The sequence below is a fragment of the Bombus affinis genome, chromosome 1, assembly GCF_024516045.1.
Source record: "Bombus affinis isolate iyBomAffi1 chromosome 1, iyBomAffi1.2, whole genome shotgun sequence".
Lineage (NCBI taxonomy): Eukaryota > Metazoa > Arthropoda > Insecta > Hymenoptera > Apidae > Bombus > Bombus affinis.
In genome coordinates, this window is record NC_066344.1 from 14,876,270 (window position 1) to 14,901,032 (window position 24,763).

Here is a 24,763-nt window from a genome sequence, read left to right on the forward strand (position 1 = left end):
TCAAACATTCTTTACACATATGATTACACATGATTACACATTACTTGATCATACATATTCTGCATAAGCTATAACAAAGACAATAAGACAGTTAATATGGCACAGAGTTATGGTTCTATGTGATGTTAGATTCATGCCATGCTTATATAAATTAAATACAATTAAATACAATTAATTATATAAAAACTATTTTTCACATTATCAACGTCATAAAATACACTTGAGTATATCTTGTATATGATATTCACCATCATTGATGTTGATATTTAAAATTTTAAATGACGGTATTTTCATTATTTAGTCAATATTTACCAGAAATTCCTCCAGATGCCTCTGTTTGTACGTGAAACACTAGATGTTCTGCTATGATAAACAGTTTACATTTTAAAATCAGTCACAAGGTGGCGCTGCCTATACCTCAAACAGGGTTTGGTACGACATCAAACGGTAGAACAGTGCATTATTATTGTGACATTTACATTTCCGCGGGTTAATTATTAGTTGTTTCGCAAATTTTAGTTAAAATATCTTACTTCTTTCAATAACAGAGTGTTCGATGTTAGAATCATAGAACAACACGTAAGAGGCTTAGCAAACGTGAGTACAATTTTCAAATTTGATTGATCATAATGCATATTGTACAACATGCTGAGGGTACGAAATAAGTTCGATCGTATGGCTGCCATGACGTCATATCCGTTTGTTTAGGATTAGTGCACGTTACGATTAACTTAAATTACTCGTTAAATAACACACTTATGCAGCATTTTAGAATCTGAGTCCTTAAAATTTTTATTTTGAATAATAATATTTAGCCATTATAATAAGTTTCAAAAAGGAGGAAAAATGAAATATGTTTCATGGAAAACGGTTTATTTACGTAACTTCTTCTTAAATGTTGTTCAATACGTTTATAAATAACTTAATTACATTCGCATACAGTTATTTAATGTCTAAAGTGGAAGCGTGAAACAAAGCACAAACTCTGAAATAAACGTTTATTTTATGAACAAATAGAAATGGAATTAGAAATAAAATTTTCCGATAAGATATGCGCGTTACATCATCGTAATTGCATCGCAAGTAGGTACACTTCTATGTCTGTAATATACCAACTCGTACTAGACTTTGTACTTTCCGCGGAACAATTGCCAGGTTCTACCGTCTAAAGAATTTTCGTTGTTACAACTGCAATAGATTTTACACGAAAGAAACACTTTTCGCCTTCGCGTTGTATTTTATAATTCCCTATAAAATTCCCTATTATACCACGCATACCTGATAACGACGATATACGCGTTACGTACATGTACTTACATAAATACGATTCTTCGTACGTTTATACGACTGTCCGAAACTTGACTTTAAGTATGTACATATCGAAAATTCCGAAATCGAAAGAGACGAAACGGTAGATGGAGCAAGGAAAACTTGGTGTGTGCATCCGCATGAGCTTACATCATCGCAATTAAAATACAAACAGAAATCATAGACGCTCGCACTCACGCTACAGACGAGCTCGTATTTCTGTAATACATCGGCTCGCCGCGGACGCTAAAATAATGTAAGATGAATTTGACTTTCGTCCAATATTCAACGGTGCCATATACCTGCTCACGTTCTCGCGCTCGCACGTTCCGAATAAAGAACGCTATCCGCGGCTGCATCCGTGCACACGCACGACGAATACGCAACGTGACTCCACGCAATGCATACGGACACGGATGGCGCGCGCGCAATGCCTTCGATGTTCGTGATTCCGTGCGACCCGCGATTTTCACGATTCGCTGTCCGTTTCGTTCTAACGTCGTACGATCTGTCTAATCGCTTGCAACGATCACGCTCGGGATTATTCGCCGGTAATAAAGTTTTTGTTTGTCTCGCGATTGTATAACGCGTAATCGTACGACAATTCCCGTCGGCACTGATTATTTCACTCGAACGCGACGATACCAACCGAGTAATTGCGCTCGTCTTTTTCCCTCCTGATAACTTGGCTTTTTTGGATTTTTTCTTCTTTTTATTTTCTTTTTTTTTTTTGGCGTTCGGTCGTTGAACGAGACGCAACATTCTCATCGAATATCACGAGACGTTATCACGAGACCTTAACAAAGCACGATGTAAAATTTAGCGGAGCAAACTCGTGAAACGTGACGTATTGCTGCTCGAGCGAACGTTTATTAGAAGATGTAGCGGATTTAGCTGGAAGCAGTCGGAAAATTTCCAGCTATCGTGACACGTTCGATGCACGCGAGTTGGGAGACGCTGATGCAACTCGGCCGGCAGCTGCATGAAAATTACGCGTTCCGATTTCCGATAGTCACCGCAAACATTGGCACGCATCAAACCGCGATGCTTGAAACGCGACAAGAGCAGAAGACCGATAGGAGGAAGATGGAGAGAGAAGATGGAGAGAGAAAAAGGAAGAGGTCGTGATGAGAGATGGCGTTGAATATCGGAACGCACCCTCGCCCAAGGAAAAGATTCGATTGCACAGGCGTCGGCACGTCTCCGTCGAGTCGTATGCCGAGCATACTTGTGAGAATGTGCCCGTTTCCCGACTGCCATCTTGCTTTTACGTGATGTCACGGCGTGGCCTACTTCCGAACACTCCACGTGCAAGGGTCATCGACCCTGCTCTCCTCTAGCCCCCTTTTGCCTAGCCGCTACCGTTCAGAACCACGGATACCAAATGCTCTAGCACCACAGGCCCTCCCTTGCCAACCCAACCACTAGCCAGAATTCCCACCTATCCGTCTCTCTCTCTCTCTCCCTGTTCACCTCCTGCAACCGTACCTTTTCCTCTTCCTCTTCCACTTCCTCTTCCACTTCTTCTCTTTTCCTACCTTGTCCTCGTTCCCACTTTCCTTCTCCGTTCAAATTCAGCCTAGCTTTCTCTAATTGGCGTTGCTCGTCGTTCTTCGTACATCGATTCACCCTTGATCGTAAACGTCGATATAGGAAAATTAATACGCTCGAACCTCTGCAGGTAAACTAACTCGATGATGTAAGCGAAATTCCATCCTTGAGTTTTACTACAGCCTTACCTTCCAATTTTTCTTTTTTTTTTTTTTCTTTTTCGGGGAACATATTCGAACGTTCGATTTAACGAACGAACCGCACAGTGTAACGGAAATGTCTGTAGATTTCTCGAAAGGCTAAAGTGATAAAAAAAAAATAGGATTCAGTGTTATTGAAAAGAAATGTTGCACTTTGCATATGAGAATTTACCAATCTAGAGCATTGAGGGAGAAACAAGGTTATTGAGCGACGTAGGGCAGTGATGTTTAGTCAACGGAAACAGTATCTGTTTTCATTTTACAAAATTAGTTTTCAGTCGTATTCTCGTTACCTCATTCTGTTCGCTGCTATTGTCCAGCGAGTTCCAATTAGGCCACGTGCAAGCTGATATACAATTTTCTCTCTGCGCCAGAATATTACGTATTTAGCTTACCATTGCTCTTACGTATTTACGGTGTTGCCACTACAACTTATGCGAAACTACGAAGCTTAACGATGCGTTTGTTTTCAGAGAAGGGCGCTCGCTCTACGTTCCTCGATAGAGCAACCCACGTGGAAAATCGAAGGACGAACCGAAGAGATCGCCGACTCGCGTAAGTTTGTCTTACACTAAATATTCTAGAATTGCTCATACGCGGGTAGACAGAGCTCGGGGAAGAATCGTGCGTACGCACCTGCTACTCTTCGCATCTACCGAAACTGCTTACGTAACAAAGGCATCGACCAAAACAGCACACAGTAAAATGGCTATGTCCATTGTTCGTTCCACGGATCGCCGCTTTCTATTCGAAGAATTATCTCGCTCGGCCTCTCGGTTCCTAACGAATTAGCTTTTTCGATCGAAGTTGCTCGAGTCGTGTTATCGTTAACGTACATAGACGGAAATTTTGGCGACGTAGAACGTTTTCGAACGATCTCTACGAATTTATCGCGCGGTTCACGGTTTCTAGATGGCTCTTTTTTTCCTACACCTACGTATCAAGGGTTAAAATATCCTTACCTTTAGACTAAATTTAGTAAGCTAAAAATTACCTGTACACGATGTGGTATTTTTATATAAAGTCGTCAGACCGATGTACGGTTTAAAAAAAGAGCGGAACACTGGCAGATTCATGAAGACGTATCCTGTTCGTGTGCCACAAACCAGGCTCGGGTCAACAGAGTTGGGAAACGCCGAACGTAACGCGGTGCCGTACCTTGGAATACGTGCACGCACACGTACCGCGCGTACGTGTGTACACGCGTACACGTTGGTCTTCCGAGCTGAGCACGAGCAAGTCCATACACTTTACGCTCGTCCATCCACTTTTCTCGGTGAGCGGAAGAATCCCAAAAAGGGTCAATGCTCGATTTACTACGCTACTTTCAATCTTACTCGACGTGTCTCTTTTCCGACGTGATTTCTTACCTGCCACGCGTTTCTTAATCACCTCACCTTCGTTCAAGCTCTTCGTTTCTATTTATTTGTATTTGTACGCGGCTCGTATTTCCGTGTTTCTGCGATATTTCTTCCATTCGAATAATACCAGATGCGTTGGTTTATCGTGAGAAAGGAAGAGCAGCTCGTCTCGAGAGATTAGACTTTGTTCAATCAGGTTGCATCGCTTTCTCCGATGCTACGAAACGAAAGGCGAAACGTCGTACGCGTCGCATGGAAATGATAGTGGAAGCATGAAATGAAAGAAATGAAACAAAGGATCGATACGGAGAAGAAGGCGTATTCGCAACGTGACTGATACGGCCTGCTAATCTGCCAATGTGCGTGCGCGTATAGATCGAGTAAAAATAATTTCCGACCAATCTAAATATTTCTAAATGTCACATTTACATTTTATTGGAAACAATACATAGTAGATTTTTCATTACCTGTTAAACCCGTGGCAAAATCTTTGCCACAACTGCGATCCACTTTTTCACATCTCTCGCACTGTTTATCTGGAAATTGGAAAAACCGGAGGTTTTTAAAATTGTAAACGGCTATGTACGTATAGGTCGGTAGGAAATTTTGCAGCTATTAAAGCTCGATGCAGTGCTCCTCCGAGAACGCAATATTTCAGAATATTTCTCCTTTGTTTTATACGTCCCTGTTGAACACCAACGACGCCTCTGATGGTTGTATTAACGCCAGAACTAGCACACCAGTGAAATTGACTGGCTTTACAATTTTATTTTAAAATTCCTGCTTCATGTTATATTTTTTTCCGCAATGGTGTAATGACTTTCGCAACGATAAAAGAATAATATAACGAATTTTATTTTGTTTTTTTATGTATTCAAACTGAAAATAATTTTGTATCTAGGCTACTTATACCAACACCAGTCAAAATGACCGGTAGTTGTCAAAGTGTAAAAGGATCTTGCAATCTGTTTATCGAACCCCAATTAACAAGTTTCCTCGTTTTTCAAATTTTTACCGCGTATCATTCGATATGACGATATCAGTTATCAGGAAAATTCCGGATCGATCGCTAAATCGCTGGATGCTAACACTAGAAATACTACAGCAGTCAAAATGACTGATTCTACAATTTTATAAATTTGTCAATCTTCGTTTAGGGATGATGGTGCCAGATGGATTAACAATACCAAAAATGCACTACGTAAATTATTTACGTATTTTGTAAAGACCAGTGATTTTCACTGGTTTTAGTAGAAATAGCTTCGTGTTAACTATCGGTAGTTTTAGTGTTAACACTATAACACTATATTTATTGATTTAATACTTTCTTACAGAAGAAATTCCTCGTTATGTAGTACATTTTTGGTATTATTGTAGTATGGCGGAAATTTAGGTATAAGATTTTTCCCTGATACTATTTAAAATTTCTAGTTTATTTACAGTGAATAGAATATACGGATATTAGTTAGATTAATTAGACAGAAAACGATGGTTGTTTAATTTGAACCAAGTGTACCAATCTTACTTTAATTCGACCACGCAACTGGACAACACTAACAACTCAGTCTCTCAACAACTGTAACAACTCTGGCAACACGACAACGTTAACAACTCTACTCCTCGACTCCTCGATTAACTCCGACCTCTGACTCACTCTCTAACCTCATCCTGTTAACGCTCCGCAAGAACTAGGTGATTTTAGTCACATAGGCTCTTTTCCCTATGTAAACTAACAACCGAATGACAGACGACATTGTTTTGATCGATTTCTAATCAGGGTTTGTCCTTACTGTTGAAGTGGTCACCACTTCTAGGAAAACTCCACATCTGGTCTTTTCAGCTTTCTCAAGCGCTGAAGCCATCGACAGCATATAGACAAAAGAATAGCAGGGAGGCAGATCATAAACAGTAGACAGGCGACGTTGACTTCGGGGTTTTCAGTCATAAAGTAACACTGCTAGCGTGCGGATCTGGACCAGCTCAAATTGTATTCCTGTATTTCATTATTAAATTAAATATATATTTTGTATCTTACACTTGATCCGCGCGTTTTTCTCTCTTTATATACCGAATAACCTCAACACTTACGATACTACAATTATTTACGTATTTTGTAAAGACCAGTCATTTTCACTGGTTTTCGTAGAAATAGCTTCGTGTTAACTATCGATAGTTCTGGTGTTAATACTATAAGACTATATTTATTGATTTAATACTTTCTTACAGAAGGAATTCCATGTTATGTAGTACATTTTTGGTATTATTAATCCATCTGCGACCATGATCCCAAAACGAGGATTGGTACATTTATAAAATTGTAGAACCAGTCGTTTTGTCTGGTGTGGTATTTCTAGCGTTAGCATCTAGCGATCGATCCGGAATTTTCCTGATAACTGATATCGTCATATCGAATGATACGCAGTAAAAATTTGAAAAACGTGTGGCAAATTGTACAAAACGAGGAAACTGGTTAATTGGGGTTCGATAAACAGATTGCAAGATAATTTTACGCTTTGACAACTACCAGCAATTTTGACTGGTGTTGGTATAAGTAGCCTCTATACAAAATTATTTTCAGTTTGAATACATAAATTACAAAATAAAATTCATTATATGAATTATGATCCCTAAACGAGGGTTGACAAATGTGTAAAATTGTAGAACCAGTCATTTCGACTGGTAGTGGTATAAGTAGCCTCAATACAAAATTATTTTCAGTTTGAATACATACAAATCAAAATAAAATTCATTATATGACTGATGAATTATATGAATTATGATCCTTAAACGAGGGTTGACAGATTTATAAAATTGTAGAACCAGTCATTTTGATTGGTGTTGGTATGAGTAACCTTGATAAAAATTATTTTCAGTTTGAATACATAAAATACAAAATAAAATTCATTATATGAATTATGGTCCCTAAACGGGGGTTGACAAATTTGTAAAATTGTAGAACCAGTCATTTCGACTGGTAGTGGTATAAGTAACCTCAATACAAAATTATTTTCAGTTTGAATACATAAAAATCAAAATAAAATTCATTATATGAATGATGAATTATATGAATTATGATCTTTAAACGAGGGTTGACAGATTTATAAAATTGTAGAACCAGTCATTTTGATTGGTGTTGGTATGAGTAACCTTGATAAAAATTATTTTCAGTTTGAATACATAAAATACAAAATAAAATTCATTATATGAATTATGGTCCCTAAACGAGGGTTGACAAATTTGTAAAATTGTAAAACCAGTCATTTAGACTGGTATTAATACAGGTAACCTCGATACAAAATTATTTTCACTTTGAATACATAGAAAACAAAATAAAGTTCATTATATGAATGACGAATTATATGAATTATGATCCTTAAACGAGGGTTGACAGATTTATAAAATTGTAGAACCAGTCATTTTGATTGGTGTTGATATAAGTAGCCTCGATACAAAATTATTTTCAGTTTGAATATATAAAATACAAAATAAAATTCATTATATGAATTATGATTCCTGAACGAGGATTGACAGATTTATAAAATTGTAGAACCAGTCATTTTGATTGGTGTTGGTATAAGTAGCCTCGATACAAAATTATTTTCAGTTTGAATACATAAAATACAAATTAAAATTCATTATATGAATCATGATCCCTAAAAGAGGGTTGACAAATTTGTAAAATTGTAGAACCAGTCATTTCGACTGGTAGTGGTATATTTTCAGTTTGAATACATAGAAAACAAAATAAAATTCATTATATTAATCTTTTAGTTATCATTGCGAAAGTTATTACAGCATTGCGGAAGAAATATAACATGAAGTAGGGATTTTAAAATATTGTAAAACCAGTCAATTTAACTGGTGCGATAGTTTTAGTGTTGATCATATATATAAGCACGCCGATTCAGTCACACGGTAGCTAGGCGTTTTCTGTAAATCGAATTTGCGCACGTTAGAGAAACTTATCAAACGCCGTTTACGTTTCTTTTCATTTGCGTTTCGTGTACGATCAATGTCGTAATTTTATCATATTTGGATACATGTTCGTTCATGCCGATCACGCTTCAATATCAGGTTTCTACCCGTGTGAATAAATAAATAAATAAACTAGTCTGTCGGAATTATCAAACGTTGTAAATTTAACTTCCATTTCGATCGTCCGACGTTATAAATATTTACGTGCCGAGCGTCCAGATGAACGAATATATCATAGGCGCGATTGTTAGAAACGACGTTAACACTTTGACTGCCACGTTGGTCATATCTGTCCGGTCACGGTTTCTCCTATGACGCCACGGTGACTTCTTACAATTGTAAAAATTGAATGAAAATTGACAGTTAGGGCATTTTGAATATAACCGATAAATAGAAGATACTTTGAAATAAAAAGTGCACCATTGAACGATTAAACATTTTTATTAGAACATCGATAAAAAAAATGAGAACAAATGTTGTATCTAACGGTGCATTGTGTTAAAACACTTTAAACGTAAATGTGGCTCATCGATACAATCTGGACGATGGGTGGTCACCTTTTTGGTCCGATTCTTGGCAATTTTTCATCCTAACTGTTTATCATTTTTTTTATACCACCCTCTGCAAAATTTTCGTGCCAGGTACGCTTGCCCTTCTTTCTTCTGCGTTTCCCGTCGCAATCTTTGTCGAATAAATATATTTGACGGCTTTGATGAATGGCACTGTGTAAGGTGCGTTGCGAGCGCCATTCTAAAATCTGATAGCTCGATTTTTGTTTTTCTTGCTTGTTTATAGAGTATCATCGCGTTTGAAATTGATGTATTTAACAATAACTCTAAAGCTAATTTTATATACCACTCGAGGGTTCTTCTATGTGGTGTAGAATATACTATCATTCGATCTGATAAATCTACAGCATATGTTCCTCTGTTGTAATCTACCACTACCGTTGCTTTATCAGAAACATAATATTTTTCCGGACTTCTACCATTTCGGCCGAATGTTTCGTCGAAATCATAAAAATAATCATAATACTGTTCACTAATATCTTCTACACGTTTCAACAATATATTCCGCACGTTTTGCTTACGACGAAATAACCAATGCGAATGGTTTGTTGAAATAGGCGAAGCCTTGTTACAATATGTCGCTATCAACTGTTACGAAGGCACCACGGTGGTCACCCGTGACCACCAATAAGATAAGCGGTCCATCGGGGAAGAATGTTGTCTTACATCATCAACTTATTACTATTTTGCCATTATATGCTTTGAATAATAAAAATACTCCCGTGGTGTCCTCGGCGAAACATGCGATTTCGGCGTGGCAGTCAAAGTGTTAATATTCCATTAGCCTATCGCGGATTAACATGGAAACGCGCCTAATTACAAGATCTGTAGGAAACGTCAAACACCGTGAAATAATTTCCTACCGAAAGAGCAGAAAATTTGTCTGCACTTTGAAATTGGAAAGTGTCGCGACACGCGGCGATCGTTTAAAACGACAAGTGTGTCATTGGCTATTTGGCGGTAGACGAAGCAACCTTCGATAAATGTTGGTGGCAGAGACGCGGAAAATAGTCTACCAAATTTGTCCTGGCAGCTGGTACGAAAATATCGGCGGTGTCGGAGGGTGAGTTGGCCGCGGTGAGCGACACGTAAATAATTAGTATTGGCCGGCAAAGTGTAAAAAGTAAAAAGAAGAGACAGAGGAGGAGCGAAGGCGTGGTAGTGGGTGTGATGACGCGGAGATATGACGCGAATATAGGATGAAGAGTCCAGCTTTCAGCGTCGAGAACGAGCGTACCCGAAGCAACTGAATTTTCAATGGTGGGGTTGGATCGATGGAAAGGTTGACCCAGTGACCTGAAACCTGGTGCGCCGGTTAGTTTACGAACTGCAACCTCGATCGATCTGGATGTGCTGGATATCCAATCGCAATTACATTTCCACCACCTTTCCGGTCAGCGAGCCAACGTTTTCGTATTTGTCGCGTTCCACTTCTAATTAGCAACTATCGGTAAGATTCGCTACGTTATCGTTCGACGGTGTATTGTACGATGCTCTTAAGTCAGCGATGCTCGTTTATCGAAAGGAAATGGCATTGTGTATCGCGTTTGTTTGAAATCAGAAACAGATGAGTTTGCGCTTGAAAGAAAAGAAAAAGAAAGGAAAAGAGGAAGAGTAGGCGTTACGAAGAGGTCGATTACCACTTTTAGATATTTTTGACGAGAAGTTAACAATATGATTCGATACGATTTCGTTCGTACGATTTGCATCGCATTCGCGTGTATCGCGCTGGAATATCAAATGAAATATCAAGTTGTTTCGCGATCCTCTTTATCGTATCGTGGTTCGAATTTCAACGTCTTGAAATATATAAGCCGGCAAATAACGAGCCTCATTATCGGTTGCAGCGAAACTTGTTGACTACGCGATTCCTTGCATTTTACATAAAATCGGCACTTGAGGCACCGCGATAACGTACGGAACGTCAGCTTACGATGGTGTGGAAGCTAGCACGGGCAAATAAAAGTATCGATTGTAAAACGATACGGCGAAATGTCAAGATCGAGGCTTTATCGAGCGGAGAAATTATTCTTGCTAACATATGTAAATCCATTTGTATAGTCGCCATCGAGAAGAAGCGTATCCTCGCAAGAGACGATAAGAACGTTCGAAGGATAAAAATAGGCAAGTTGCACGGATACTTGCTGATCTGGGTCACATTATTATATATAAAATTCCAGACAAAATGCAGCCGGTGACTGACGAAGAGACTTTGCATCTTTCGTTTGTCTATCTCGCGTCAGACACTGTTCTATGCTGTATTTTTAAACATAAATTGAAAATACCAAGTCGAATACGTCACAGTGCGTTACGTTCATATTCGATCGATTTTCAAAACTAAAATTTCCAGGCGAATTTTACGCCAATCCCTCGTGTCGATTTGACGCGCGTTTTAAACGCAAACGAATAATTCTTCTCTTTGTAGAACAATTTATACCAAATACTCTGACATTGACGCGCGATCATCGAAGCAACGTGAATTATTTATCTTCTCATTTCGCTGATGCTTCGCCATCGCGTCGATCTGATACGCGAGGGACGCGTCAAGCGGCGAAAACGAGGCGCGGACGACCATCAAACGCGATACATCGAATCTTCGACGAGGAAGAGTAAAAGATACGAAAAGAGGTAAACGAAGTACAGGTGGCGACAGTGCGAGATCATTTGTCACGCTGTTCTATATAAACGGGCAAGGAGCGTGGACGCCAGGTTTTGAAACGCTCTATAAGGAGAATAGAAGAGAGATGCACGTTAGAAGAGTTGGTAGCTGCGGGGTGCGAAGAGAATTTCGGTCGGAAGCATGCGCGCTCGGTTGCGATGGATCCAGGGCTCGATTCCCTTTGCCCCATTGAAATGTTGCTCCCTTTGCCTCCTCATCTCTCTATTGAGCTTCCACCCTGCGCTATTTATCCCCTTGCAGGAGGCAGGTGGCATCGAGGGAGAAGGATAAAGCGTACCGAGGGATACGCTGAAAACAGCAGGAACACAGGCAACAGGGGACGGATAACAGTAAATTGTTATTTTTGCAAACAGAATGATTTTATTTTGCCAATGCAGGAAAACAGAGGCCGGTCGAGCGACTCTATCGGCTCGATAGGAAATTAGTCGACGAAATACAAGGCAGTTGCAAATATTCTCAAGTTTACGTCCAGATGACGACAATCTGCATTTTATCAAGAAATTTGGAAATAACGTAGCACGGCAGTGACACGCGATACGTTGAAACGGGTCGAACGAAACGGGAATCTCTTTCGTTAAAATTGGCTCGACGATGAAAAGTTGCGAGGAAAAATCGATGGTAATTTAGCCGACTACCCGTTGATAATATCAGCTTGACGACAGTATCAGCGATTAAAGACGCGTCGCGGAAGCTATATCCCGGTGAAAAGTAAGACGAAATGTTGTAGCTAGAAGCTTTGCAACAGGGGTTGCGAGAGGAGCTGGATCGAGGTGGAAGGTGTAAGAGAGCAAGGGAAGAAGGACGTACGAACGGAGGATCGTGGGTAAGGGTGAAGAAGGAGTGGGGAAACAAGGAGAGGAGAAACCAGGGCGCAAGTATTGATCCCAGCCTGGGTGGTTGACACATTTACCAAAAACTTGGCGTGGTCTAGTTTCGGTCTGAGGTCACGAAAGAAACAACGAAGAAAATAGCTGTACAGTATTTTTCTACCGTTGAATTTCCTACGAACGCGGCTGACCCATATTTCCATTAATTAAAGCTGAAATCGCGATTGATTTCTGGCAACGGTGCAACGTGGCTTCGATGCTCCAATTTCGTTCGTAGCGTCCTCCGTTAAAGAGGACACGGATAGGGTGGGTATTTAAGCAACGTTAGAATATTAACTAAAGTCGCTTCTACCGACGTACAGCTGCTGCCTTTTGTCCTTTGCCAAAGATATTTCCAAAGTTTGACAATTTTTACCATTTACCCGAAATACTACGAATTGGAGAATTTACGTGGACGAGATATCTCGTGGCGCATTAAGTAAACGTTTGCCGTGGCAATGCGGGTTTCTAAATATCCGCTGCCTATTAAGCCGCTATCCAATTATGAAATATCTGGTATATTCGCATAATTCTTGCCTCGTGTCGGACTAATTGGAAAGCGAAGCGTGCCAAAAACGTGCTCCCCGCGATGTTCGACAAGAACACGCTGTCTACAATGAGGATGATAGCGAACAGACTGCAGCAGCAATTTGGAAGCTAGCAATTGTGATATTTACAGACGCATCGGTCATAGCATTCTACATAGCCAGCAAAGGCCTCCTTGCGTATCTGCCGTTTCAAAGCGTCTTCAACGTACAGCCACACACAGGCAGAAGTAGCAGCTCCACGATAACAATACGTGCGATCGTTTTCCCACGATGCTTCATCGTGCGTGAATTATGGGAAAGTAGAAATGGTGTAGGGTGGGGTTGGCCGGAGTGGGGTGGAATAAAAAATGGAAAAATTAAATTGGTGATCTCATAGAGGGAAATCCCGTGGCCCGAACTCGGGAACTTTGCCAAATGGGTCAGAGCTCGTATCGAGCTGGTACAGCAGCTACATCGTTGTACTGCTGACCTCAGCCCTCCTTGCCCTTCTTCTGCCCGCGTCCTCGTCGCCCTAGATGGCGATCTACAGTGATTCTAGAGCGAGGCCACCGACACAGACCAACTACATACATATTTTGTCGAGCTGCTCATCTTATGTCAGCCGTTCCTCTCCTATTGTTTCGCGACCGATGCCATCCTATCGAGCCTGCTGTCTCGTAAAAGTAATTCAATGAAAGTTAGCTCGCACGAGAGAGCATCTGCCACAGTCACTGGGCCTCTTTCCTTTCAAATTACCAGCGGAAAAATGTATCGTCGTTTGCCGATGCATATTTTATCGCTCGCTGACGATTTCCACTTTTCAAATTCGCATCGGTACACTTTGTCGAATAGATAACACTAGAACCACCAATTGTTAACACGAAGCTATTTCTACCAAAACCAGTGAAAATCACTGGTCTTTACAAAATACGTGAATAATTTACGTAGTAGATTTTTGGTATTATTAATCCATCCAGGACCATCATCCCTAAACGAGGGTTGACAAATTTGTAAAATTGTAGAACCAGTCATTTCGACTGGTATTGGTACAGGTAGCCTTGATAAAAATTATTTTCTCTTTGAATACATAGAAAACAAAATAAAGTTCATTATATGAATGATGAATTATATGAATTATTATCCTTAACCGAGGGTTGACAGATTTATAAAATTGTAGAACCAGTCATTTTGATTGGTGTTAGTATAAGTAGCCTCGATACAAAATTATTTTCAGTTTGAATACATAAATTACAAAATAAAATTCATTATATGAATTATGATCCCTAAACGAGGGTTGACAAATTTGTAAAATTGTAGAACCAGTCATTTCAACTGATATTGATACAGGTAGCCTTGATAAAAATTATTTTCACTTTGAATACATAGAAAACAAAATAAAATTCATTATATGAATGATGAATTATATGAATTATGATCCCTAAACGAGGGTTGACAAATTTATAAAATTGTAGAACCAGCCATTTCGACTGATATTGATAATAGGTAGCCTTGATAAAAATTATTTTCACTTTGAATACATAAAATACAAAATAAAATTCATTATATGAATTATGATCCCTAAACGAGGGTTGACAAATTTGTAAAATTGTAGAACTAGTCATTCCGACTGATATTGATAATAGGTAGCCTTGATAAAAATTATTTTCACTTTGAATACATAGAAAACAAAATAAAATTCATTATATGAATGATGAATTATATGAATTATGATCCCTAAACGAGGGTTGACAAATTTATAAAATTGTAGAACCAGCCATTTCGACTGATATTGATAATAGGTAGCCTTGATAAAAATTATTTTCACTTTGAATACATAAAATACAAAAGAAAATTCATTATATGAATTATGATCCCTAAACGAGGATTGACAAATTTATAAAATTGTAGAACCAGTCATTTCAACTGATATTGATACAGGTAGCCTTGATAAAAATTATTTTCTCTTTGAATACATAGAAAACAAAATAAAATTCATTATATGAATTATGATCCCTAAACGAGGGTTGACAAATTTGTAAGATTGTAGAACTAGTCATTTCAACTGATATTGATAATAGGTGGCCTTGATAAAAATTATTTTCAGTTTGAATACATAGAAATCAAAATAAAATTTGTTACATTATTCTTTTAGTTATCGTTGCAAAGGTTGTTACATCATCGCGGGAAAAAATATAACACGAAGTAGGAATTTTAAAATAAAATTGTAAAACCAGTCGATTCGACTGGTACGCTAGTTGCAGTGTTAACCGAACGACTCGTGCCATCGGCGAACGAGGCTTATGTGTCCGTGTTAAATAGCTGGATGATCGATCGATAGACAGTGCCGCTAATTCACTCACTCACTTTGTATTTATAGATATAGATTGTTCTAAAATCGGTCACATTTAACTGCAATCGCTACGCGTAATCGAAAAAAGGATCGCGTTTGTCCATAAGAGAAATTCTTGTTATTGGCGATATTAACCGGCCAATGTATTTTAATTGCACGATCAACGCGTGCTCTCCCGCATGAAAGTCAATTGAAAGAAGAAATGAAATCCTTGGATGGACATGCAAAAAAATATAATTCTGGAAAATGTACTATGAATTACGCGATACAATGGTTCCTGATCTCCAACGGTTATCGTTGCTCAAACATAAATCTTGTCCCTTTGCTCTTCCACGCCATTCAGGTCGTTAAAAAGTCCATCTGTCACTCGAATAATATTCAAACAACGCGTTATACAACACAAGATAAAAACACATATAACTATAGGAAAGGATTAATCTTACGTTTATTTTATCAACGATATGAAATAATTGCGCGTCTCCGGCTAAATCGCAATATCGTTTTACGTAACATTTGTTTCTTTTTCTTCGTTTTCCGCTTATTTTTAAATTTCGAAAACAAACTTAGCTTGGTAGGAGGATTTTTTCTTAGCTTCGTTTATTTCCATTGTTATTTACGTAGTGTTTGTCGGAGACGTGTTTGTTAGGTGGAAAACCGAGCGTAAAAATATTACACCTATGAATTAATCCCTCTCCACGTGTAATTATGTAATGTTAATTGCTTGTATCTTTTATCGCATCACGAGATTGGAAAATCAGCTATTATCTTTCACGCAACTCACGCCCATATAATCCGCCAGTACATAAAGATAACGATATGAAAAACTTCAGAACTAGTTTCATCGTCTGCAATTTACCATGCACGTCTAGCGCTCGTTATACGATAACATTCTCCATATTTTAAATTGAAAGCGATTTCCGAGCAGCTAAGATATCGTCGATCCTTTGATCTGCCTTTCACGGAATAAACGGGCCATAAAAGGCTGACCGAAAGCAAAAACAAAGAAACCGTGAAAAACCCTGAAAACCATGATTAATTAATTGCGCTTATTGCTAATAACTTGCGATAATTAATAACTGCACTTGCCGTGGCATCTTCGTAAGCCATTTACTTTCCTGTACGCGTATACTACGAACGAAGAGCAGAGTATCGGTGTTTATCGATTGGCAACGATCTTACGATCGCACGACTCGATTAGGCCAATTACGTTCGACCTATCGCAAGACAAATTTTTCCGCCTCTACGTCTCGGTTATCGTTTTTCCTTCATTTTCTCTTCTATTACAACAAAGAGCAGCGCAGAAATAGTACGTGATAGTATTGCGTACGAAAGAGAGGAACAGAGGGGAAAAAAGAGGCAAGGAGATTGTCAGAGTTGACTATTTACAGACTCCGGACGCAGTTTCAACCTCTTTCTTCGATACTGACACGGCCATAAATAGCGAATGCCAGTATCTGGACCGGTCCTGTTTCGTATTACGGTACAGTCGATAAAAGGAAATCGCGACGCGGTTGAGATAACACGGACCCAGACGAAAATTTTAAGCGGAACGAGGTGAAAACAGAAACGAACAGAGATAAAAAAGGCAAAAGGCCGTTCGACAGTTTGTCGAATACAGCACGTGGCACGGGGCACGTGCCTAAAGGTCGTTGCCCGCCTATACCGGATTTTGTTTGATCCCCACCTCCTCACCTCCTCCTCGTTTCTCGCCTACGTTTTGCTCTTTGCCTAGTTCTAGCTCGACTAGTACAATGCACATACGAAACATATATATCGATTAAAGATTTATCGTGCAAACGTATATTATCACGTACTCGATGCTTCGCCTTTAATCCCATCCTTCTCTCTTTTTTCTCGCTCGCCTCTTATCCGCTTTTCGTGCCTCTGTTTAACGCGCCGAATTTCGCAATGCGTTTTGTACATAGAAACAACGTCGGCAACTTGCTTCCTGACACACTGTTCGATCGTAGGCCGAACGAACATCGATATTTACGAAACAGAGATCGAGTGTCAGAGATAGAAAACAGGTGTTTAGGGACCAGTTTTAGAATTTTAGCGAGACTTTATAGGTCCTCGAGTTACCACCCATCGTCGTAAATTATCGTTTCGAAAGCGCTGCCACTGCGTTCGAACGCGAACGTTCCACGATTTTTCTTCCATACCGTAACCAGTCGACGAGTGAACGGACTAGGTAGCAAGATGTTCGCTAACTCTTTTATACTTGCACGGATGTCATTACATAAGTGGATGTAATTTACAGCACGAATGATTTTTAATCTAATGCGAACCGCTGGCGAGTTACGCTAATTGTAAGCCCGTACACTGCAATCGCCGCGTAAACCACCCGCTATTAATAGGAACCAGCCGCACCTATTTATCTTGCATAGGAGAGTCAAGTGCAGCTGGCCAGCCAGCCGCTGTGCACGGCCGACAACCAACCACTCGATTAACAATCGAGTACTAGAAATTCTATCGTCGCTCTTTTTTGCTATTCTCTTTCCTATCCTTCTTTTCTCTCCTTTTTTCATATAGTTTGCTCTTTTTCCAAGCTCTCGTGATCGAACCTTGCAGCGATGTTCGAAATAACGTAGAAAGATTTTCATCGGATTTTGAAGAGCGTAAGCTGCATGGTATGGCGCGTGATATTATAGGAAACAAGTATCGATGTTTCGAATGGTAAAACAGGAAACGATGAAAGTGATAACCGTAAAACGTTCTTTTCGTAACTGACGCACGTGTAAACGAATCGCACGCACGAATAAAACTACAACATTTGCTTTTATACTCATACACGTGTTCCGCGTGATAAGATAAAAGGTGACACATTCAAGAGCATGTGACGATCTATCTGGTACGAAATGTACGTATCTGTGAAAAAATTGATATCGGATTGCAAATGTTTAGAAACTCGCTTCTTCCTGCTAGCTTTAAAAGCTACCGAGAATATCTCATAATACCCATAAAACGTATTCTTCCTCTTTGAAAATTCAACCTTAAGCATTCGGCACGCGAGATCGTATAATCGAAGTATATAGCTGAGGCAGCAGTGTGCTAGCACCATCTCGTCTTCTTTTTTTTCGCAATGCGACATTTAAGCTTCGACGTGTTTTTCGGCTGTCGCGTTCCGACTGCATTAACTTTCACGTAAAATCCCATGTGATCTAGATACGTGTACATATATACGCGTGTACTTACGTGAGACGAGGCGGCTGCGCGGCTCCAACAAAGAACACGTTTCCACGCCTATGCATCCGAACGGACATACGTACGTACCACGTGTCCTATCCTCGCGTGACTAGGTACCGGCAGCACGTGGCCCCCCACCACGCGTCCCTTGGGTCCGTCAGACGCTCACGAAAAAAAGGCGGACGTAGATTACCGTGAGGGACAGAAAAGCCGACCTAGGGGGAGAGACGCGTTCGAGGCCAACGAAGAAAATTCGGGAAGAATGGGTGGCAACTTGACGAAATCGTAAAGAAGAAACTCGATGGAGAGGGACGGAAATAGATAGCGAGGGTAGAGACGCGGAAGACGCGGAGGGTTGGCGAAGGGGAAGCTGGGGCGAATCGCGAAAAAAAAATGGAATTTTTCAAGGCGAACGAAGAACACGGAATTCTATATAAGCATGTTGGACTTTTTATATGATTTTATATGATATAATCGGATGATCAATGAAAATTGGAATTTCGATAGAGAAACGAAAAATGTAACGTTAAACGTGTTGCCGCTATTACACGGGAATTACAAATTACGCTTTGGTTGCCAGAATAACGGAGATGAATGTATCTTCGTTCTGAGATTTGAAAACTTCCACTTATCATGGTAATGTCGCAACGAGACAGAAAAATGTCGTATTTCATGTCACTGTCCAACCACATAACGAATACGCGCTAACCAAGATAACGAGTATTCAAATAATTTAATAATCGAACTCTTCACGCTCCTGCTATAGCGTCTAAGCTATGTACGTACGTACAAAGGTTGACAAATTTCGTCTGATACGACAGCCGCACTGCGGAACACACTTTTTTTAGTCTTGGCTTTTCTTCAATCCGAGTGCCAGAAAATTAAACATTTATGTATTTAAAGATAGCATTTATGTATTTAAAAATATACAGACGATCTTGAAAAGAGAACACGATCTTGATATCTCCTTTGTCATACTGACCTCAAAACGGCACTCCATTTGAACGAATGAAATTTCAATAGGAAATTCTCATTTTTTCTATGCACCGTTTAATCCTAGAAATGATCGATCGAAGGACACCGAATATTGTATTAAGCGCAACGTGCAAGCTTTATTTTCATAATTGTTCGTACGCCAGTTTCTTTCAATAACGCCTAACTTTGACAGTGAGTACGTGACACAAGGGAATAGGTTCAGAGAGAAAGGACAGGCAACAGAAAGAACGGAGAATGGAGGTTGTCAAAAAAGGAAGGAAGGAATAGAAAGATGGGGTTGGAATAAAAGAGACTGAGGGGAGCACGAGAGAGAAGAGAGCGAGTGCTCGCCCAAGAAAAAGGAAGAGAGAGAGGGAGAGAGAGAGAGCACTAGAAGACGGAAGAAAAGGGGAGCAGAGCGAGAACAAAGTTGGTGGGGTCGATAGTTGGCCGAGTTGGCGAGAGAGCCGGTTGTGTAACAAAGGAACGAAGCAAGTAACAAGAGCCCCAAGGTTCATTCGTCGATTTACCTCGGCTTCCTCGAATGCGCGGCGTTCCGCTGATAAATCAGCAACGATCGTCACTTTCCAACTTGTATTTACTTGCGCGTGGTTCATTTCCAATCCACCGATAACAGCGAGATCGTGCGACGAGCCATTCCGACCATCTGCTCGGTTACCCTTCTGTCTTTCGCAACGACCATTTTACGCGTCAGAATATTGCAGTTAGAACGGGTCAATCGATATCATGCGCGATAACACGTCGTTTCATTCGACGAAACTACATCCTTTCGCTCCTATGGTATTCGTATTTTTCGAAATTTTCGATTGGATTCGAAATTAACGATATTTTTAATACTACGTGTAACCTACCTAACCACGAGTAATACGACCGAAGAAAACTACGAACGCGATCGTGAAACATTTTTAACAACGGTATGAATCATGACGCAATTGTCCATGAAAAGATGCAGTTTACCATTTCGACAAGAACACGCCTTTCGCATCTTCTGGCTGTTTCCAGCACGCGTCAGTCCACGTGACTATTCCGCATCAGGATTCACTAACCAAAACTTTCGCTATCTAAATCTTCTGAGCTTGGAACCGTCCGATTCTTAACCTCTTTTAAAGTAATGAACTTGTCAAAGTCGTAACGCGTATTCGCGAACGATCGACTGTCACGAGAGAGAAGAATGGAGGAAAATATTCGAAAGAAAGGAAGCAGTGGAAAGAAATCGTGGGAGAAGCAGCTACGTTTCACAGTGAAACACTATTCTGAAGTGAAGTGTATATCGAAGAAGAAGATTGAAACGTCGAGGGTGAAAGGGAACGCGAAAGAGGGAAAGCAGGAAGAAACAAAACACGAGAGAAACGAAGGAGAAAAAGTTGCAAATGCAGAGAGAGGACGGAAGAAGAAAAAGGGGCGCGAAGCCAAGCAAAGGTTTACACGAGGCGTTGCTTACGTAAGTACGTACGCAGATAAGAATGTGCTTATCTGAAGAACGCTGGTATGCGAGCCACCTCTAACAACAGAAAAGTATGTGCGTTAAATCGGATCGGTACACCGCGACGCGACTTCTCCGAATTTTATTGGCCGTTGTAAATGGCGAACCACTTCGCGCGTTTCTCCCGCTCATAAGTATATTTTTATTCGCGTTTCATCGTCAGTAATTCGTCGGAAATGTAAACTCTTCGAAAAAAATTAATTCGCAAAATATCTCGGAACCGTATTGAATATTCTCTCGAGTTATAGTTGCCTAATTCATCGGCCGAGACAATTTTCTTTCTTTAATATAGGTTATTCACAGAGGTTATACGCACGATAGATATTTGTCCGTAAAATTCGAACATCCTCCGCGTAGGTAGATCACAGCATGCATACACAACGTACATATTTATAAAATATATATAATTCCTAATTTGTTTTTCCTTGTATTTACTTCGTCATAATTGCTTCATTGTGGAGACGATGTATTGTTATTAAAGAATCGTGTTGCGCAATAGCCACGCACGATGGCGTGTCCAGCGTTTATCAAGCGGAGGTCGCGAATTCTCCGCGTCTCTCGCGCTAATTATTTCCATAACGCGGCGAAAAGTGTCGGCAGAAATTACACAAACCCGGTCGTTTGTTGAAAAAATTTGGGTCACTGCTATCGTTTATTTCCCCGTTGAGAAAAATGGACGCCCAAGGTCTTTGTAAGTAACGGCAATCATCGCACTGAAATCCTCGATATATTTCTGCGAAACGCGCACGCCAAAAATACATCTGACAAGAATGCGTCGCGATTCGTTCGAACACGAGTAAACCAACACTCCATAATTTCCACGTATAAGAACGGAATTAAAATATAAGTGTTTGGTTGACATAGACCACGATGCAACCACCCTCCCCTTCGTTCCCTACCACGAGATAGGTCGATCCAATTGGGGTTCGAATAGCCTAACGTGGTGTCCTCCCCTTTGAGTTCCCGTTGCGATCAATACCCACGATGCCAAAGCTAACGCGGACTACCGACTTCTCACACAGGTCTCATCGTGAAGCATCACTGTCCTTGGCTATACAGCGAATCACGAAGTCTGCTCTCCCATCAACCGCGCGATACATACCAACTTACCACAGAATGTGCTAGAATTCCTTGTAATCGCCGCGCGGTTATGCAATTTCGAAGAAAAAATGATCGTATCGATTAACGCAGCGTTAATAATGCAAGTTACATATCCCATTCGGATCGAATATCATTGAAATTTCATATACGAGCAATCGAAAGACCTATAGCGAATTCTTATATATATGTAACGCCTTTATTTCCCAGAGGCGATCTATTTTTTGAACCTATAATGCGATAAAAGCTATCGAATATTTTAATTTAAACGAAGGCAGCTGCTGCGCGAATTCTTAATTGTATGAAAAACGTAGTTCGTTGTCGTGCAGTACCGTGCTTCCGCCGGCATATCCAGTACTTTATCTACATATATATACGCACGTAAATGTACACACTCGCAAGCACTACGTGTCCGTGAATGCTCGTATGTACGTGAATTTATACATACAGCTGCGCGTTGCGTCACTCTCCGCAATTTTGGATACCCGCTTACCTACTCGTAATCGCAACGAGGAAGAGGAAGCGAAACTCCATTCCCCGATGACCTTTCTCTTTCTGTCGATTATCATCGAGCGTGCGCATATGCGTCCACGAACACGCAGGAACGCATGACACGCGTGCTGCTCATTCTCCTTGAAAGTTGCACAACGCGCCGCCTTACCATTGTCTCGACCTCGCACTGTATCGCTCGTCCATCCACAGAATCCTTTACGTGTTTGATCAAAGAGCAAGATTATTGGAGCCTTAACCCTTCTCTCGAGAATCCACGCAGGTATATAATTTCCTTACCTCTATCGTGACACTTTCTTCAACCTTCTATCGCCGTGTTACGTAAGAGGAAATAAATTTTGTATACGACCAGTCTCGCTAAGGAAATGATACTGCAAAGAATCGCAAGTTTTATCGTACATATCTTAGTCGCTGCACGGTATGGTTAACGTTCCTTTTTCAAACGAGTTAACGTATAAAAAGGTAGGAGCTTCCGGAAATAATTAATCGAAACAAATAAATTCATGTGGTAAAAGCATAGTAGAGAACATTGGACGCGATAGATAGATGACGTGAAGCCGCTAGCTCATTTTGCAGAGTGCATAGAGTAGTGCGTGTGAGCAATAGTCACGCACACGGTGTATTCATAAGAGAGCGCGTCTTGGTGTTCCGCGCGAACACACGCGCGCTCGACGAACAAAGAAAAAGCCCTAGCGACCAGCAATGCGGCAACGGTGAGCGCCTGCGCGCCATGCTATGTGAGTCAAGGACGACACGTGCGCTTGAAACGACCTACTTATATCCCCGTTGCTTCGTGCGCGATCGGTTCGTGGCACGAACCTTCCCGAGCGTAGAAATAGGACGACCAAGTCGAGTTCCAATGTTCTACCGAGCCACCACCCCTTCCTCTTCCCTGTGCGCGCGAGTTTCGTTAATCGACTAACCGCTATTCGCGTAGCACCGTTCTCTCGCATTTAATGTTTGGATAGTAAAGATCGACTCAATTTTTAACATGTCTAACCTTCTCTTCTTTGCACTTGCTAACGTCAATTGGCAAATTTTTATTTCCTTCGATTTCTCGTGTTCTCCGATAATATATGATCATCGACTTTTCCATTCGTATAACGATACTACGCTTTTATATTTTTAATTTTGGATCTGTTGTGTTTCAAACGAAGAGGAAAAACATTATTTACATAATTCCAAGTCGTTTTAAGGAATATCGCGCGTTACGTAACATCAACGATCGTGTGTGCGTCTAATGGTTACGTAGATGTCTGAAATTAGAATTACGCCATTAATGGTTTTACTTTTCGGATAAAAAAGGCGATGGATAATATACGTGATCAATGTGTAGGAGTAGAAATACCTGGAGAAACGAATCTTTGATGATCGGAGGCCATTACGGTGTGCCCTATATGCGAAACATGGAAGATCGATAGAAAAATGGGTCAAAGGTTCGACGGTGTTTTCAGCGTAAGTAGTAATAGCAAAACGCGGTAACCTGGTTACTTTTGTTGGAACATTCTCGAGCGAACACTGGTAAGGAAAAAAGGCAAATTCACATAGACGCTATTAGGCTAAATATTTTTCATGATTTTGCGCGTAGCAGGAGAAGGGATTGGCTAACGTCCATCCCTGTATTCACGTTTGAGAAGCGTATACTACAACGATGGCCTTTTGGACCTGTAGCATGGAGTCCAAAGGCGGCGGGTATAAAGACTGCCTTGATTCGTCGGTTTTCTTCCCATCGGCAGCATAAGTAGCGCGTTTCCGCGCGGCTTGTAGCCAGTTCCTGTTCGACCATCATACGACCGTAGCGAAGCGCGGGCGTGCGGAATCTTCCAATACATGCGCACGCAAAAATACGTCGGTGCCGTCTATACGTGTGCGTACAAAAGCTCGCAAGTAGTAATATACATGCACGTGTGTACAATATACAAACATGTACAGCTGTGTGTGTTTGTGTATGTGTACGTGGATAGTCGTGTGCGCGGTGTCCTCGCTGAATATCGTTCGTGTAAGATCGAGAGTGGCCTCGTGTGCTTCCTACGTGTGTGTTGTGTGTCCCATGGATAGTGAACGCCGCGGGAATTCGTGGTGTGCAATCGACCAATGGCAGGC

At 40.5% G+C, this 24,763-nt stretch overlaps 1 long non-coding RNA gene across 1 annotated transcript; it reads right to left on the reverse strand.

Moving 5' to 3' along the window:
• Positions 1 to 852: 852 nt before the first annotated feature.
• On the reverse strand, positions 853 to 24,148 carry LOC126922807 (uncharacterized). The gene is made up of 3 exons (XR_007712944.1): positions 24,009 to 24,148; positions 22,644 to 23,916; positions 853 to 4,956 (listed from the first exon to the last, which is right to left on the reverse strand). It is a non-coding gene; the product is annotated as an uncharacterized LOC126922807 (long non-coding RNA).
• Positions 24,149 to 24,763: the final 615 nt, after the last annotated feature.